Raw genomic sequence first — 13,904 nt, 5'->3', positions numbered from 1 at the left:
AAGTGGTCCTTTCTGGAACGCTGACATTTTTCTAATCAAGGCTTGAAATATGTTAAGTCCCTGTGTAACTGTTAGCATGTCTGGCCTATTCTGGGTGCTCTCAGATCTCTGTGGAGAAATAACTTAATGTAATTTCATACTTGTTGTCCAAAGTAATGTTAGTGGCTGGTCAGGTACTATGTGATGTAAATCTTACTGCTCTTGCCCACCTACCTACCTGACTATCTGGGAACCCTTTGTAGTTTTCTGTACTAAGTAACTTCACCATCCTTCAAAAACAGTCTCATATGGATTAATGCTGATAATATTCAAGAGATTTATTGTATGTATATTGTACCTTGTTTTTAGAAGAGGCGTTTGCTGAAATTAGCTGTCTGAAGTAATATCAAACTTCCCATATTGTGGATTTCATAGTTATACTTCACGTATTGTCTGACAAAATAAAATTTGTTTGCCACTCATCTTAATCCCTAGAGGAAGTGTGGTATTCAGAGACATGATGCGTGAAATTCTTTGCTGACTTTTCTGCCCTTTGTGTTAGTCATGCCTTTAAATTCCCCAACCTCATGAGTACTCTTAAAAAGCCAGTGATTTTAAAGCTAATAAAAAGAATTATCCTTCTGTTGTCTATAGATTCGGAAGCTGGTGTGCATGCATACTGGCATCTAGGCCAGGCCCACCAAACCTAGTTTGAGTTTATGCCTGTGGGTATTCAGTAATTAGTCTTCCCAGCATTGACTGTCCTGCTGGCATGAGTGCTTTGACATTGGGTCTTCATGAGGTCTAGCATTACTGAAGTTGAGGCTGAATTGAGGCATGTTTATGCCTGTTACTGGAACTCCTTAAGTCAACCTTTAGAGCTAGTACCTACATCTGAGTACGTTTTCAAAATAGTGTGAAGAGATGGAAAGAGGAAGAGCTAACTTCTGCTTGAGAGCTGCCTTGGGCTTGGTTGTTGTACAGAACCATTGTCTGACATTTGTGTGAGCGTAGAAAAGTGCAGGCTTTTTGAGGGGTTGTTTTGAGTATGGCCAGATTTTGCAGCTTGCTGAATTTACTTACTGGAGGGAAGGCTTTTATCCTGACTATTTGTTGTTTCAGTACTGAGATTGAATATCTTAATGAGTGTACAATATTCATTAAGAACCCCATGCAAAACTTCTGTCTCATCCCTCAGTCAACATCCCTTGGTATGCGTTGCTCCTGGACGCCCTTTCCCCCAAGAAACTGTTTGATAACTCTATCTTCTTCTTGCTTTGGTATTTCCTCTGATGATAGACTTACTATCTTTTATTACTTTTAAAATTATCTGGGTCATCCTGGTAAGTTTAGGAAGTCACTGACTGTACTTTTTGGTGGCTGTAAATGGTTGAGGAAGAAGTCTGTCGGCAATCTGAGCTGTTGTCAGCTCAATCTACTTAGTAAAATACTTGCTGTAGTCAACGATCTGCCATGGTAGTGTGAAGCATAAATACTTGTTACAGCTTAGCCTGAAACCTGACAGCTCCCTAAAATTTTCTGTAAGCAGCTGAGGACCCTGGTGGACTGTTTGGCTTATGACAAGGTTCCTTCTTCCAGACTAGTGAGAGCTATGCTACAGATGTTGTGTCTTGCAGCTTGCATGCAATAAATGTCTTTGGGATTCAAGTGGAAGCATGAAGAAGAAACAAAATGTTTACATCATGCTTAGATAAGAGTTGACCTTTAAGTTTTTCTGGCATGATGGCATTCCAGAATCAGTATCTGGTCAAGGACAGACTTGCAAGCACATCTGTACTGTTCTGACCAGCCTGATCTTTGCACTGTCTTGAGAAACTGCATCCTACCAGTAGCAGGAGACATACTGGAACTTGGTAGGGCCTTTCAAAGGACGTGCAGACCTGCTTCCCAAGCAGGTGCTGTCCTTCAGGTGGATAACCAGGCCATCCTGTAATGCATAAACAAAGCAGGGAGGTGTTCGTTACGCCTCCTTTGCGGGGAAGCCCTGCCAGATATGGGCTTGGTTTAACAAGACACTCCTGGTTCTCATGCAGCTAATAGGGAAAGAAATGTATACAGACAGGATAGGTTCATGGTGCCTTCTTGGATTTATTTGGATTAAGGACTACCAAATTACATTTCATTTGCTCTCAGAATAATATATGCAATTGTTTACTTGACAGCTAAGAGCTTCTCACATGTTGCTTCCAAAGTGTTTGTGGTGGTAGAGTTCAGGAGCAGCAGAAGCTTTGCTTTAGCTTTGAGATGGCTAAGGCAAGCTGGGAGTCTTTGCTGTAGAGAGGCTTACTGACCTTTCTTAGCTGAGTGTGACCATAGGCAGCAGCCCTTGGGGGGCTTTAGAATCTGTACTAGTTTGAAAGGACCCACATACTGCTTGTCAACATGATAGGATCAAGAACTGTTGCTTATGAAAGATCACTTGGAGCAGGACATGTGAATTCCTCTCAGCCTCAGGATTGTTGGCTGGGGCTCTGGCGTATGTGATCAAGGTGGTGCCATAGCGTCTTTGAGCAAAATCCTAGTATTTCTGTAGCTCTGTATTAGTACTTATAAATGGAAAGCATTTAAAGTGGCGTGTGCATCTTTACAATTGCTGCTTTTTGCAGGCTGTTCGTAGTTCTTGCATTGTCTTGCATTTGGCTGTAGACTAGTTCCATCAAAATATGACAGTTGTTTTTGGCTGATTGATTACCTACGTGGAGCGGTGGTGTAGTAATCAGCTGATAAGTCGTATGTGATCGAGTCTCTTCAAGTCCCTCACTTCAGTCTGTATCATATGAGACTTTGTAAAAAGCTAATGAAAAATGTTTAATTGGAAAGTGTCTTTTTTAAAGAAACTTAAGTTTTTTTTTTTTAACCTGGAAAGTCATTGTTTTAATGGCAGTTACCTCAAGCTGTTGAGAGTAAACTGAAGTTTCTAGTGACTAACTTGTCATGCCATCTTTTACAAGGGTCAGGCGGTGTTGCATGTTCAGTCGTGGTTGTTATGATGCCTATGGCCATGATGCCTAAGCACAATTTATAATTATCCCCGTTTACTGGTGGGAAACCTGAGCACCTTCTGCACTTCAGTGCTGCAGTGAATCATTCTGCAGCCATGTGTGTTGGCTCCTCCCCATGCTGTGTTACATTAGGCTGCCTGGATTTCAGAACTGTGGGACTTGGAGTAGCAAAGAAGGGTTTTTTTCACTAGTCTGTGCTTTTTGTCAGCGGTACATTCAAAGCCATGTGCTGAAGAAGACCGCGTCTGCTCCTTACATCAGTGTATGTTGTTTGAGGGATAAAGTTGGTGCATCAGCTGACTGAGCGGTTTGAGGTTTAAAAACTCGAAGTTTTTTCCTTGCTTATATTGCTCAAGTGAGGACATTACAAGGAAGCGTGTATCTCTAGGGCTATTAAATAGCATTTCTCATGGCAGTGACTTCATGGAGCTGCAACTCAGATGACTGATCCCATGTTATTGGGACTAAGGAAACTTTTTCCATTGGTCAAAAGCATGGTTTATTTATTCTGATATTCTCCCAGCTGTGTTTGTAGGTGCTGCCTAGGGAAGAGTGCCTACCCTCTAGTGTTTAGCTATTAATGAAAATCTTTGTGCCATATCTGAATTGCTTACAATTGTGTACTGCTCAGCAGCAATATGTTGGTTGCAAGAGGTGTCCCTCAGACTTTTCCCTTGGGAAAGGGAGAACACAAGAGCAAATCCTGAACATGTTCTTGCTTTGCATTTTAAAACAGAACAGTAAAGAGCACTTAATCATTCAAAAACGCTTAGTCAGGTATCCAGAGTAAGTAGGACACACTCAGTCCATTTTCTTTTTAAGAAAAGAGGGCAAATTAAAACTCTGCTTGAGAAAGATGTTAGGAAAACAGAGTCATTCTTTCAAGAAACTTTGGTCACAGTATACCTTTTAAGGATGCAATAGATGTCTAGAAAGTTGTTTCTAACTTTTATTCTAGCCTTGATTCTCATGCAGCCCTGATTGGAATGTGAAAGGAAGGTTGGGTGCTAAATGTGTAATACTCGATGCCACCCATAGACCTCGGTTAAGGTAGTATTGGCTTTCATCCTAGAATGAGTTTGATGAATTGGTTTAAATATATTTTTCTGTGTTGCAGTTGCTTGTAGCAGAGGGGAGGTTACTTGCACAAGAGTACCAGCGCTGTGTGTTTGGTCACGTGTGTAGAGTAATGGTAAAATCAGGTCCCCGGTGCAGGAAAGCATTTAAATTCTGTGGGGGGGGGTTTGAATGCGGGCAAAGCATCTTGCTCAGAGATGCCTCAGTACGCTGCAGGTTGTGCTGATGCCTGTTCTCCTTCTGAAATTCCTCCTGTGCTTCTCCCGTGAGTGCTCTTGCGATTCCTTGGTAGCTTTCCTAGGGAATAGGAATCTCTTCCTGTGTCGGGAGCAGCTATGGTCAAGCAGCAAGCAAGTGGGTGCACATCACTGACTTGACCGAACTCTGTTACCACGTTTTGGGCTGTTCTGTTGCAAGTTAGAGATCTTCTCTAGCTGCTGCTTAGGGCTGTGGGGCTGCCCTGGACTTGCCTATGAGAGATAACGTGGAGGACTGGAAATCATTTGGCGTCTGGCACTAGCCGTAAATTATGCTTTGTCCTCGTGGTCCTTGCCCACTGGGGCAGCAAGTAAGAAAGGACTCTAGTTCAGATTTTTAGGACTTGCGGGTGATGCTTTGGATAGGTTTACGTAAATATTTACTTTGCTTTTCTTTGGAAAAAGTGTCACAGCACCCAAAGCAACAGAAAAATGTTATTTAAGTTTGTGAACTGGCAGTAAAGAAACAGCGTGGTAACTAGTCTACTTCCCTACGGTGTTATGCTAGATTGTAGTGCCTTAGCAAAGGAAAGGGGCCCCGCTTAGAGCCGCTCTCTGATATTGAAGTCTAATACACCAGTGGGGGGGATGGGGAAAAGACTTTTGTATTACATTACACCAGCATCTGTAAGCGGCTGCAGTTTAGAGCTGTGTTTTTATTCTTGCAAATTCTGATTCGAGATGAAAAACTGACTATGTGCCTAATGTTTAAAGCAGAGAAATGGCAAGTGTGGGCTTCCTTAAAGAGATTGCAAAGGTGTACTGTGCAGATGTGCTTTTCTTCCTGAAAGATTTCAGTTTTCATTATGCAGTAACGTTGGCTTTTTTTTTTTCCCTCCTCCTTTGTTCTCTCCAGCAGATATGTTCTGGTTGCACTAGCTCAGCAGCAGCGCTGTGCTAGACTTCCAGCTGGGGGAAAATGTTTTCCTTGCTAAACTGGCACTACCCCAACAGATTTTTCCACAGAGTATGTTTTGGGCACACCCTGGATATGGTGTGTTTTGTAAGTGTCTCGTTTCAAAGGCTTGGAAAACTGGCCGGCTTTGCTAGGCCATCCTCGGATAAAACACTAAAGGCAAAACGGAACTTCAGAAAATTCACTTAGGTTTTATTGGTGTATTTTTGAATTAAAAGTAGGATTAAAGATGTGAATAGGTGAAGGCATGTGTATTGAGTAGTAATTGGGCTGGGAAGTGGAAACACTGAGTTGCAATGTGAGTTTGTGTTGCAGTTGCCCTGTCTCCAGAGCCAAATCCTTCCCAAGGATCACATTAACTGGTGTCCTGATGGTTCGACTCTGCTGTATTCCGAATTGTCTCTAACATCCTTTAGCTGCAGTTCTGTGCATCTGAAAGACTTACTGATGTGCTTGTCGTTGATTTAATGAAATGGTTTGCTTAAGTAACATCTGGCTTCCCTTCCCTTTCCCCCCTCCTACCTCCCCCCCACACACAGCTTGGAATATCTCTTCCAGCATCAGGTCGGTGGTGGAGGTGATACTGTGGTAAAAGGGAACGCTTAAAGGGAGAGTAAGAGACTTGCGCTGTTGGAAGCTCAGATTCCCTGGTTTTGTTATGAAGCTGTGTTGTTGCAGAGGTTTTGCTGCAAGTTGGTCATGGAGAAGTCAAAGGTGGCTCTCGCGTTCCTCTCCCAAAACAGCCTCCAACTAGATGTGCAGAAATGCACTTGCTGTTAGAGCAGTTCTCTGCGGTCAGTTGTAAGCAGGGAGAGGATCGTGGCGATGTGTTTACAGCTCTTCTGTTAGTTGTAAGCCATCAGGTTAGTGAAGGTGAGCGGCTTGGCAGATGGCTGTTTTCTCGTTGGTCTCGTGTGCAACCGTGATGTCTTAGTTGCAATACGAGATGTTCCCTCTGATAATGATGGCTGGCACATCTTGTGATTCTTTTGCCTCTGAAGCAGGTTAATTAATGTGTCTTATGAATGACTGAATACAGACATGCTCTTTTCTGAACCATTTAATTCTCTAAAATATTTCACTCGCTTTTTAAAAATTCTAGTTCCCTTTATAAAACCTGCTAAATGCATGCATCCCTAGTGTATAAAATATACAATTTCTATGTTGCCTTCTGCTTATTTGCCTAGCAAGGCAGTTTCTGTCAGATGGAGCAGGAGAATGGAGTAGTCTGACTTGTAGCTGCAGATGTCCTTGCAGTTTCAGATGTCTCTGTGTAGCACTGTTCCGAGAGGTACAGCGCTGAGTTTGTCATAGCTTTGAGTGTTGCTTAATATTTTAAATTAAAAGTGCCCCCTGGAGGGCTGGGCAGAGACTAGGATTGCCTTGTGAAGTATAACTTTAGCTGACTACTTAATTAATAAAATATTAAATGACTTTTCTAAAAAGCAGTGCAACAGCAACAAAAAATCCCTGCACTATAATGGTGTGTGTGTGTGTTTCTTAAAGGCTCAAGACGTTTGGTCACCAAATTACTGAAAGAGGGGAAATAAAGAGGATCAAGGTACTTTTTATGTAGCAGAGCTTCAGGCTTGTATTTGTGACATTTTAGCAGTTTCCATAGTAACATATAATGATGTTGTAAGAAACAAGTTGCAGTGATTTTTTATTTGTATAAAGGAGGACTTTAAAATATTAATGGAAGGCAATGTGAATTAGAGAGAAGTCTAATTATATTTTCTGTCAAGAGCAGAAAAACTGGTGCTAGGTAGAGAACACAGATTTAATGGGTTGTCCTGAGTGAACAGCCTTTTGTAGGTTGAACTTTCCTTGGCTGGCGAACAGAAGATGACAGGGAGATCTTTGGTCGTTTGGGGAATATTTACCTCTAATATTAGAGAGTAAAGATATTGTGGCAACGCTTTGGAAGTGCTCTGTTACTCACTTTAAATCTTGGCTGTTTTTGTAACGATGACGCCTTTTTGTTTGTGTGCATGCTCTCCAACTCTGGGAAAAAACCTGTTTTATCCCAGAAGTAGTCTTCAACCCAGCCTGTCCACAGTTGGAACTGATTTTCTTGTTTTACGATACTTGGTTAAATGCTTGGAGCCGTTACTCCTCCGTCTGTGTTTGTAGGATTCTTTGCAAGCTTGGTTAGGTTAAAAATTAGATGACTCCATTTGGAAGTCTTTGTAAGAGAATAGCTCATACGGCTTTACAGTCAGCCCGCAGTTAGCGAGCTCCCTGGGGGCTCCTGCTTGGCGAGCTTGTGCTTCTAGCCCCGTATTTCTGCCTCCCTGCGCTGATCGAGGCAGCGGGGGGCAGTAGGAGACGGTGTGGGTTAGATGGCTTTGGAGTTAAATCACCTGTAGGAAACGGGGAAGGCATCTCTGCTGTCCAGATTATCTTAAGGATCAGCACACAAATGTCTCGTTTCCTTGTATCTTATCTGTGGCTTTCTGGTACCAAGTTAGATATTTAATCTTTCTGTTATAAAGCTAGGTATTAAATCTGAGCTTTTGGCCTTGCCCGGATAGCCTGTGACAGGGAAGCTGCCAGGAGCAGGCTCCGGCGATGGTCAGTGCTCCCTCGGATGCAGCTGACGTCGCTGGCCGGGGGTTGCTTAGCATTTCCTTGCCTGGCTCTGCAGAGGCCCCTTATGATTTTCTGTCGTAGCGGTGAAGCTCGGGCGCAGTGACAGTGTGCCAGAAGCTGGCCAGTAGTTAACATGTCTCTTCTGCCCGCTCGGCGCTCTGGCTAGGACACTTTTTTCTGATGCAGCAGCAGTCAGTCCTGACTCATTCCCAGGCATCCAGACGCTGCAAACATTGCTGCTCCCTCTTCTCCGCCTGCTCTGTAGCTGCAGGCACGCGTAGCAGCCTGGTAGGATGAACAGTTTCGTTCCTAGGGGCTGCGTGTGCTTTGGCAGTCGGTTCTTGCTGTATTGTGCCAAACAAAGGTGCACTCGATTGTAGGTAGAGGTACTTCCTTATTAATAAAATTATTATTAATAAGCTGTGCTTTGCACTCTTTGCACGTGGAGTCTAAACGGCCAAAGTACTGTGCGATACCATGACCCACAGTGGCTGGTCTTAAAAACGCTCGAGAGGGAGGTTAATGTATCCTGAGGAGGGTGCAGCAGTCAGTGTTGGCGTGCAGGCGGTTTTTGTGCTTTTCCTGCACCCTCTTAAAAAGATACGGTGCAATAGTTGGACGAACTACAGTGTGATACTTGCTGTTAACCTGCAGTCTCCTTATCCGCACCCGTTACTTCAGGTTTTGTCCTGCCCTGGGTACTTTGGGTGCTTCCCGAAGGGAAGGAGAGTGGCATTCTGTGTTGGAACGCGGTTAAGAAAGTCACGGTGGGGGTGTCTCGGGCGCTGCTGCTGCTCTTTAAATTTAATGCTTTAAGAAACAAAGCAGACTGGAAAGATGAAAAGCATGAAAGCCCAGTCACTGAGGATCCCGGCTGGCCTGTGCGCTCCATCTGCTGCCTGGAGAAGGGCAGGCACGTGGTGCTCTTGGGTTTTAATGCGACTTCGGTACGGGTTATGCGTGGCTTTGGTGTCTTAGGTGGCAGACCCTCCACGAGAGTAGCAGTTGTAGAGCACAGGCAAAGCACGGGAGCCGCAAGGCTGTGGAGGGGCCAAGGGGAGAGCGTATGTGTATTTAATGGCCATTGCCCAGGTTTCTGCTGGGCAGTAGCCTAAATAATAGTGGCAATAGCTAAATCTGCTTATTTTGGGGGGTGAATTGGTGGAGCCTTTTTCCACGTGATTTGTGCTATTCCAGTGCTGGCTATTTCAAAAAAAAAAAAAAAGACAATTAGCCTTCTGTGGGTCTGCGTTTTGAATGCAGAACACTTGGCAAACGTGGAGCAAGAGCCCTTCAACGTTTGGTGATACTGGCTTTTTACTGTCTGACTAAACACAAGAAAGTAATTCTCTCCCTTCTCTGTTGTAGGTACCTCTCCTGCCATTATGCAGGAATTTCTGAAAGTCAAAGGGAAGATGCTGTTTAAACTGACAGCAGAAAGTAATTTGAGGAAACTACGCCAACCTTAGGAAATCTTTTAGGCATTAACCACTTTTCTTATTTTCAAGGCAGATGAAATTGATACGGCTTAATTTTCAAATATCTCTCAATAGCAAATACACACCTGTTGGCCCAGCAGTTCTTTGCGAGTGTCGTGACTTCCCAAAGGTTCATGGTTTCTGCATCGGTCAAAGTCCTCCCCATTTTTTTTAAAAAAATAACTCGACCCATTTGAGTCCTGGCCAGCTACTTAAAGAAAATTCTTCAGTATGATGATTCACTTTGTGCCTAAAGACAGCTTTCCATATTCAGCCCTCTGGCTCACTCCCCCTTACCATCCCCCTCCCGCTGCCTTGGGAAATGGGCAAGAAGCCCAAGACAAGTTAACTCTCAGCTATTTAATGTTCTTCTTAATTAGTGAGACTTGCAGAAAATCTTTTACCTGAGTGCTTTGATTGGCATTGTCTTGTGTATTTGATCTTGAAAACTGATGTGAGTGGATTTTGTTACTGCTGTTGTTTTTAATTTTTAATTTTTATTTTTAGTGAACTGCTTGTTTTATGAACATTAGCAGTTCTTTTGAATTCTAACTAACAGGCTGAAATTACATCTGTCTTTAGTTACCGGGGTTTTGTAGTTGTTTTCTGTGTAGATACTTGACTAGTCGAATGTGCTGTAGTGCCCCTCCTTTATGCCCCTCTATTAACTGCCTTTCTGTATTAATGTCTGTGTTTGTTTAGTGTAAGAAATTCTAGTTATTTTTGCAGTTAATTTTGTGTGTGTGTGCGCACATGCTGGCTGTTGAAGTAGCATTTATTTTCAAAATAAACTCCCTTGCAGAAAGGAAGCTTTTGTAACCCATCCTGGTTGTCATGGCACAATTTCTTTTCCCCTCCCCTCCTCTCCTGTCCTCCCCCTTTGATTGCTTTTACCAGGTGTGCTTTGCTTATGTTAAACTTATGAAACCAAATGCCACTTCAGGCTGGGTACAGGTAAGCCCTGATCAGATCAGACACTCTGCAAACTGAGTTGCTTATTTTTACCTGTGTTTTCTTGTGCTTGAGCAAGTGAATTTGTATGGTAGAGCAAGGCACTCCTCTGTGATAAAAATGAGTGATAATAACTTTTTTTAAAAAAAAAAAAAAAAAAAACAAACAAACAAACAAAAAAACTCGTGCAAGCCTTTGGGTGCTTATACGAAGGCCTGATGAAAACTACTAATTCCCTGGAATTCACCCTGAATTTCTTTCCCACTGCTCTTTCCCACTCTCCCTTGGACAGCAGTTGCATGTCTCTGCCTCCTCTGCTTTCTGAGCTCTGGTGCTTCTGGAGTAGAACATTGCAACGATCGCTTGTATCGGTGTCTTCTAGACTGATGTTCATCCACCTCTCTGGAGCCTCTGGTTCAGGTGAATAGAAGGTCTCTGCAGACTCTGTCCCTTCCCTTCTCCTTCCTTCCCACAACTTAAAGTGAAGGAATCCGAGAACTCCTTGGATCTCAGCTGTGACATTCCTAAAGGGAACGAGTAGAAAATTTCAAGAGGTGTTGTTTGTTCTTCCCTGTTGCTGTCAAGTGCATGAAGGCTTTGGTCATAAATTCCCAGATTTGGCTGTGGTGCTGGTAGCAAGTACTCACTGAAAGACTTGAGCACCTGGGAGGAGGCGTCTGCGATCTGCCCCGGTGTAAAGGAGCGCTCCCCGCTGCTGGTAAAGGCGCTTGCTGCTGTGCAGTGTTCCTCGGCGGGTCTGCCGTAGGGCTCCTCTCTGCTGGTTTGCTTTGGTATTGTGTCATTTCTCAGTCACTTTCATCTACTTCTTGTCTGCTTGTTAACAACCATCTGCATCCAGATCACTTAGCTATTTAAAATGTTTATGCCTTATATAACTGAAAGTTCTCCTCCTTCCTTTTGGAGCTTTCTAGTAGGATTTTTTGCTGCTCTGTGAGAAGCTCTGATGTAGGTGTTCACATTTCTCAATTAGTCAAACTAGTGTATAAAGTAATTTTCCTGTTTTGGGTCTTGCTGCAGAAGTCCTCCTGGAAAAATACTTGTTTTTGCTTAAATTAGGTGTGTTTGAAAAAGAATTCTGTAATCTTCCTTGCGGTGTAGGAGGCTGAAAACAAAATATCCAGGAATGCATATGTATTTTGACAAAGCTGCTCCCCCTGCCCCAAACCATTTTTTGCTTTGGTCCTATACAGGGCGGTGGTGACTGGAGTTCTGAAGTCAGTTTGGTGTTTATTCTCCAGGGGAAAGCAAGGGGGGATTGTGATCACACCAGAAATGCTAGGATGTGTGCGGTTGTCCTTGCTGCTCTTGAGAATTGCTGACCTGGTACAAATGGGAGTATTAATTGAAATAATGGAGCTCGTGTGGTTCATTTCATTTGTTAGAGTAACTTGCTCATATCCAAGAGCATCTTATGTTATTGTTCAGCTGATGCTTGGCTAGATAAAGTATTTCTGAGAATCTGCGATTATCTTTATTTTCTGTGGCTTATAGCTGCCTTTTACGAGGCAGTTTAGCCGATAGGTTGGAGCCCTCCTCCTCCATCTCTCTCTGGCCGAACTTGATTACAGGAACAGCAAAGGACACGAGACGCCCAACTTCCCCAGGGACTAAGCGTCTCATCGTGGCTGTGACCACTTTCTGACACGCGTGAGGGCAGAGAGCCGCCCAGTTAAGCATCTTCTCTTGCTTCACAGAAATGTAAGAAAAACTTGGAACAGTCTCCCCTGGTTGTATCTGTTTCTCTCCTAATTGTAGCTGCATATTAACTTAGTGCTGACTGGCTAGTGTCACTTTTAAGAAGTCTTGGCATTTATTACAAGAGAGTGTACAATAAATTCAGAGGGAAAAATATCCCTTTGTATCAAGGTCTGTTTTTTAATTTTAGGTTAAAATATCCCACTGCTACTTCCCTTTGTAGTATCTGTTGCAAACTCCGAAGCTCTTCATTAGTGAGAGGACAGTATGAAACATAATGGTTGCATTTTAGTTCTGGTTCTTATTACAATTCTTTCCAGCTGTGCTAATGGGAAAAAAAAAATCATCCTATCTCTTCCAGCGCTGGGTATCCTGTAGGTCTGGGGGAGTGAAAATGCCCCGGCTGGTCGGCCTGCTGGGCCCGTCGGGCCCTCGAAGGCCGTGTGCCTCGCAGCGATTGCTCTTTGTTTCCGATACAATTCCTTCTCTGTTGGCTTTTGTTGTGAAATGCTTGGCTTTAAAATTTTTGAATACATTTGAAAATATACCATGTTCTCTTTGCGTTTGTCCATGACTTATCCGAATAACGTTGACAGGAGTCAGAAGTGTCGTCCTTTAGCAGCAAAGTCTCGGGTTCGCCTCGGTAATTCACTGAGGCAATTCATCCTGTTCGTCGCTTAATCAGACATCAGGCATTGGATTAAATCTGCTGCCGGCCTGACAGCATCCTCTGCGTTTGCAGCAGTTTTTAGAAATTAAGACTGAGAATCTGTGTTCTGTTCTTTGACTTCTGTGAATCTCTCATTTGCTGCTTTTGCTCATAGATTGCTTGAATGAATGTTGCTCCATTTTTTTTCGGTTCTTTTGCTCTTGACCTGACTTCTAGACATGTGAATGTGACATGCATTGGTGTTGATTATAACCAATAATTAAAAAAAACCCATAGCTTTTACTCTTATAGGAAAGCATAACCCCTGGAAAGTACTGACTGCAAGGTAAGTAATGCTTCAGTCACTTTCCCCCTCTGCCCCAAAAGAGGAAGAGAGAGGGGGAAGAATGCCTCCAGAACTAAAAATATTTTTTACAGAGGTCTTCTGATTAGATTGATTCTTTATTTTATTTTATTTTATTTTTTGAGAAACTGAGGAGGCTTGGGGTAATGATGGAGGCTCTGCCTCTTGTACTGGATGTCTCAATGCTGCCAATCAAAACATCTTCTAAAAATACACCATCTTCTAGAAGAATCTCTTCTTGCAAATCTGAGCCTGATATGAAATAACATACTGTTGATTGCAAGGGAGCCAAATTAAAGAAACAGACCAATACTGAAGAACAAAACCAGGTATATGAATGCGTATTCCTTTTTATTCCTTTCCCATCAATTCTTTATTAGATTGCCATGAATTTGTTACAGACTTTGCACAGGATGCAAACAAAAATTAGTCGGAGCTTGAGAGCCATCCAAAAACGTGGAGTGGAAAGGAGTTTGTTCTTAAGGCGAAAACTAGCTTGCTCTTCCTCACAGCAGCTCCTTTCTGCCTGGTGTCTTGGCACGCAGTAATCATTATCTAGTCTTTTTCAAAAGTCCTAAAGTAGAGAATGTGTCTTGGCTGAACCTGATTGAAAGGGCTGGGCAAACTTTATCCAAGAAAAACAAATTTCTGCTGGAGCAGCCAACAGTGTGTGGGACATTAACCACCGGAGGGGAGGGGGTACCAATAGATTGTTTTGATTTGGCTCGTGGAAAGTGCGGGTGAAACAGAAGGATAAATGCCCTTACTTTTTGCCATTACAGAATTTTTTTTTCTTAAAAAAAGTCTCTTTTAGCCTAAAATAATCCAGTTCTTAGTGTGTTCTCATTAGTTCTTGTTCCTGTGGCTTTTGTTTCCACCTTACACTCTGTATTTGGTAATCT

At 43.0% G+C, this 13,904-nt stretch overlaps 1 protein-coding gene across 6 annotated transcripts in view; it reads left to right on the top strand.

The window, feature by feature from the left end:
- The window catches only part of KANSL1 (KAT8 regulatory NSL complex subunit 1), a 104,368-nt gene that overhangs the window by 22,791 nt on the left and 67,673 nt on the right, over positions 1 to 13,904 (top strand). The gene's annotated exons all lie outside the window — the stretch shown is intronic.

This window comes from Rhea pennata, chromosome 26 (genome assembly GCF_028389875.1).
Source record: "Rhea pennata isolate bPtePen1 chromosome 26, bPtePen1.pri, whole genome shotgun sequence".
In the NCBI taxonomy this organism is placed as follows: Eukaryota; Metazoa; Chordata; class Aves; order Rheiformes; family Rheidae; genus Rhea; species Rhea pennata.
This window is presented reverse-complemented; position numbering and strand designations above follow the sequence as displayed.